Raw genomic sequence first — 5,873 nt, 5'->3', positions numbered from 1 at the left:
AGAGAGAGAGAGAGAAAGAGAGAGAGAGAGAAAGAGAGAGAGAGAGAGAGAGAGAGAGAGAGAGAGAGAGAACATATTATAAAGCAAATGGTAAAATGTTAACAATAGATAAATCTGGATAAGAGGTGTATAGGTATTGTTGTGCTAGTCTAATTCATGCAACTCTTTTGTAAGTTTGAAATTATTTTCAAATAAAAGTTTGTAAGTTTAAAAAGAAACAGACCTTTTAAAGTTTACCAGGGACATCAACTCGGGATGGGAGGAAGAGTTAATGCATTTTTTAAAAGCCTGAGAAAGACACGCAAGCTCCCTTTTGACCTCTGACATCTGCACTGTGAAAAAGAAAAACAACAACATTAGACGTCACATGCTATTTGAGGACTTGACTGATTGTACGGATTGTATGAACGATTGTAAGGAATACTAATAATGAAGCATTTTGAAGATAGTTTCTTCATCGATGTGTGTTTTGCTACCCACTTTGTTCATTGCCAACAGCGAAAACCTTGAGTCTGTAAAGATAGACAGGGAGGCGGTCACAAACTGTCGCTAACTTCTCTGACACTATAACCCAGATTTGACAAAAAAAAAAAAAAAGTTTGGCTCAGTATCTTAATCTGAGAGTTGCATAAAAAAATGTCTCTGTAGGACTGAAATCCTTTAATAAAAAAATCAGTTCAGTTAAATCAGAACTCCATTCACATTTGTGTGTCATTTCTATCAATTTTCATTTTAATGGTCAACAATATTTTCTTTTCTTGAAAAATACTAAAATACTAAATCCTTCCAAGATTCTTCATGAAACATTTTAAAACCACTCAGCACACCATGCAGTCTTGGTTTGTTTTTTTTCAGTTTTGTTCATACAAAAAGTTATTCATTCTCAAATCTGTATACCAAAATGTTTCCTTCCCTCAGAGCTGCAGGTATGCTCTGTCATGTCAAAATGGCTGAAATTAAGCATGAGCTGAATATGAGTTTTCCCCTGACAGCAATTTTACTCCATGATTAATCAACTTTTGTATATTATGGTGATTACAATTAGAATGGACAGGCACTGTGTCGTGTGTACACATGGATCAAATTTAAGGACTCCTTTTATAAATCTCTTGAGTTGCTTTTTACAACCTCTTTGATGTTATTTAGCGGTTCCTCTTATCTGATGTGTTTGAGCTTCAAGATAACATTGACTTACGTGTGGTTCAGTATATCTAATAATAAATCATTTTGGAGATGCCATAATTCTAAAGACTCTTGAAGCAATGAAAGATTTCTGCAGGGTAGTTTTCGGTTACTTTTTCTTTCTAATGGAGATGTTACATGTTGTTTATTCTCAACAATTTAAAGAACAAATCTTGAAGAGCATGGAAATTGCTACCATGTCCAACCCCTACTTGCAACTGTCTCCCAGTTCCTAGGGTTTAAACTAGTTATTGCTGAATATCCAGTTCCTAGTTCAGATACTTATTGATAATAAAATTGACCCTGAATAATGTGGGGGTTTGGTGTGCAGTTGAAAATCCATGTATAACTTTTGACTCCCCCACAACTTAAGCTGTCCCTCGGTACCTGTGGGGGATTGGTTCCAGGACCCCCCACAGATACCAAAATCCACGGATGCTCATGTCCCTTATATAAAGTGGCATAGATCAATGCATAGAGTCGGCACTCCACCTCTGCAGACTCCCAACAGCAGATAGGAAACAGTACAGGTATTTACTAAAAAAATATCCACGTGAAGTGGACCTGCACAGTTCAAACCCATGTTGTTCAAGGGTCAACTGCAATGAAACAACTGCTTATAATTTCTAAATAATTAGAAATAAAAATAAGTTTAATTGAAACTTGATACAAATACTAGGGGCTAGGACATCTAATATGTTCTTGCAATTTACAAAGCCTTCTGAGTTGTTGAAAGTGCTGATCACCTTAGAAGAAAAAAAAAAGCAATTAGAGAAGTTGCCAGGTGACATTTTAAAAAGTGACCTTTGACAGCAGTGCGTGTTTTGAGGCTAAGATATGCTTATTGACTGTACACTAAAGTGTATCTTCTGGACATGTATTAAGAAAATTCTTTAAAACCAGCTAGTAGGATCATAAAGACAGAAGTATGCTGCTGCTAATCTCACACTTTGCCTTTAAATATATGCATTTCTAAGTATTTCTAATGATAGGAAGGCAATTTTCTATCCCAACATTTCTCAGACTGAGTTTACTGTAACACCTATTATATTGAACAAAAAGCTCAGTATAAACTTCAGCATAAGCAATATTATATCATTGTTATGCTGGCCAGTACTATTCACTTAATTACCTTATATTAGAGTCCAAATTTGCATATCCTTTTGAATATTAAAAACTCAGAGAATTACTGAGGTTAAAGAGAAACCTGTTCAACTGTTCAAATAAGGAAAAGCTCATGTGCTATGTAAAGGCATCTTCGGCACAAGAGCTAAGACACATGGCCCCCTCACTCCTATTTCAACACCATAGTTGGTTCAATTAACATTAGACTTCACGATTCCAAAGTCTCCAATGAAAGCCTGTTTCAGTGTAGAATGATTGAGGACCAAATCCTTCCTTACAGTGAATTCCTTCACAATAAAAAAGTACCCCTCTTGTTTTGATTTCTCTAAGTATGGCCATCAGAATGAGGCCCAGTCTTATAGGTATCTTACCTCTGCTTTTGTCAGCTGGGGTGGCCATGAGAATGGAAGTCACAAACCTCCAAAATGGGGACTGAAATTGACCAGCTCCTGTGCTCTGAAACCCATTACCACATGTAGGACCCATTACCACATCCCAGGAGCTGCTCCCAGCCAATGACTGCTCACATCAGGGACACTAAGGCAGGTTCCATGTTGGGAAATATGGGCTTTTGAACCCAGAACTCTCTGATGACCCTGCCAAAACCAGTAGGCCACACAGTTGACCAGGGCACTTCTTTCCTTCCTTCTCTCCTATACTTGGTCAAATTTGCATTATGGTCTCAAGGCTCTTCCAGCTTTCTCTGACTCCCTCCCCATTTTGTCTCACAGTCTCTCCGTAAGAAAATCCCTGCATATTTAATCTCATCTTGGCATCTACTTGTCAGAGAATCTGGACCAATGTAAGTGGTACCAGGAGTGGTTCCAGAAAACAGGCAGAAACTGGCTCACCCAATGACTGACAGATGAAGGGGACCCCATCTTGGTTGGTAAGAGGTGCAGATAGCCCTCTGACACAAGATAGTAGCACATTTGTTAAAGATTTTGCTGATGGTGATCTAGCAAAATGGACTGTTGGAGGGGAATTCTGTGCCAGATACCACATGCAGGCATTTTAAAATTATGAGAACAGTACCTACAAAGAAAGCCAAGTACGCTAATGACTTTGAAGTTGTACTGATTCCATGCAGAAGGATAATGAGAGCCTGAGGATCTATCAACAAGCACCTAATGGCTAAGTGGGAGCCAGAGAGCCTGTGGGAATTTACAAAGAAGTACTCCTCTCCCACAGTAGAAGGACAAACAGTTGTACAGCAAACTAAAGACATAATTGTTTGTGCTGCAGAGCTCCAAAGACATTTGAATGCTCAGTCAAGGCACGTAGAGATGCAAATGTCAGGGGCCTGATGGGAGAAATCTAGAGTCCCAGAATATGGGATGGGAACATCTAGATGGGAACCTTTGAAGATGATCACTCTGCAATACACCCTGGGCTCTCTGGGCTTGCAGAGGTGGCCCAAACTTCCAGCAGAAGCTGGCATTTCTGCCATCCTGGCAAATGCTGAAGAAAACTCTTCCAACAAAGCAACAGGTGGCCTCTGAGGAACTGCTCCCACCTCTGTTCCAGCTTGCCAAGCCAACAGCTAGGATTAAACTCCAAGTAAAACCCTGCCGGGGTCCTGCTGAGCTCTACACATGCAAAAATGCAAACAACTAGCTACATGGACTAGCAGGGGTCCACATTCTAAGGATTGGATTTTAAATGTGCAGAATGAAGAGGTGAGAATGTAAGACTGGATGGCAGGAAGTCATCAACTTGAGGGCCTGTTTCAGGATATGGGACCCAAGGGGATGGGGAAATCTTGCTGCTTGAGTGGTCCTTAAAAATATGGCTGAGGGTGGGGAGGAGTGAAATAGAAATGCATTGTCTGCCCTGGCGAGATAGAGAAAATGTAAAGATGCTGAGGGACATGGGCTGCCACAGTGGATAGACTAAGTAAAGCCAGACAACCCACCAGAGGATTATGTTTTAGAGGAGGACCAAAGGACAATGCATTCACCAAGACTGTCAGGAATGCATAAGTGAGAGGACACCATCATCCCTAAGACATTTCACTTCCCAAGACCTAGGGTGTAGGCCACAGGGTCGGGCTCATTAACATTCATGGAGGTCATGGTGCCTGCAATAATTGAGGCCAAGTGGTGGGGTTGACTCTCAGAATTCATGAGGTCATAATTACAATAAGGACCAGCAAGTTCAGAGATGTAGCCAAGGAGGATAGCCTGCAAGGGTGGGAGCTAATAACAAAATAGGCACTTAACAAGGTGCTTAAAGTGAGTGAGGGTGATCGCCCAATAAAAAGTGATGATCGTTTATTCAGTTCCCAGATAGGGACAAAGACAAAAGAGGTGCCCAAGTTCCTAGAAGGACCCTGAACCCCCATAACAAGCTTATACTATGGCAGTTCCCCAGTCTGTCCACAAAAGCACCTATTTATTAGGTGACTGTACACTGGGGAAAGGTGGAAGAACCAAACATTCTGAGGACTAGTGGACAGAGGGTCTGAATTTACATTGATCCCAGAGACACAAAGTACCACATGGCTCATTATTAGAACGGGGCTTCAGGGGGATGGGTGGAGTGATGGCTAAAGTCCAACTCTGTTTTATCTATGAATTTGGGACCTGAGGAAAGGACAAATGAGTGAGTCTGGAAGGAGAAGTGTCCCACGGTGTGGGAAGAGAGATTCCTGGGCAGTAACTAATGTCCTGACCATCTGGTTAGGTCACAGAAGGAAAAAGGCTGAAGGATCAGAGATGAAGAGGCCTGGGGTACAGACACATGAATGGACATATGTGAGTGAGCAACAAGTGTAAAGATTTTTATATCACATGTCAATGTCCATCAGAAAACACCCACCGTGGAGGAGACACTGAATAATCGACTGATAGTGGCTAGGGACACTAAAGCAAGTATGACGCTAGGATGCCTAGGAGTCACGGGACCTCTGACATCCCATTCTGGCTTAAGGACAACCTGACAATCTTGCCAAACATTCCTGAGACTGCCCAGCAGTCAAGGATGCTCGCACCCAACCTTCCTTCCGTCTCCTTCCCTCAGGGTCAGACTTGCGTTGTGATGTGAAAGCTTCACCCTCCTCAGGCTCCCTTCATCTTTTCTCTAGCAGCTGCTTCACCTGATAAAAATGTTTGCCTGTTTAATCCTGTTATGGCATCAGCACTTGGAAGACCCAGTCCAACACAGTTACCCTTTTCTTGCATATTTCTAGCCTCAAAAACAAAATCTTTTTTAATCTCTCCACCTACTAAATGCTTTTCTTTTATTATGCATGTTGATTTTCACTGGTACCTCTGCAGTTCTAACAAACCAACTCAATTTTGCCATGTTTGGTTAAGCTCACTCCCAGTTTTCTGGGAAAGAAAAGAACTCCAGTGAGAATTCCACACCACAGCTGGATATCATTTTTACTCCTCTTGAAAAGAAACGCCATGAATCTTTAACAAGATTTCTATTATTTTAGAAAATCTTCAAATGGTCTCATATTGTTCTGGTTCTTCTCCTCCCTCTCACCTCCTACTTCTTCATTATATATATATATATATATATATATATATATATATATATATATATATATATATATATAT

Source organism: Hipposideros armiger, unplaced genomic scaffold (assembly GCF_001890085.2).
Source record: "Hipposideros armiger isolate ML-2016 unplaced genomic scaffold, ASM189008v1 scaffold_207, whole genome shotgun sequence".
In the NCBI taxonomy this organism is placed as follows: Eukaryota; Metazoa; Chordata; class Mammalia; order Chiroptera; family Hipposideridae; genus Hipposideros; species Hipposideros armiger.
The sequence above is the reverse complement of the archived record's forward strand: the minus strand, read 5'-3'. Positions refer to the sequence as shown.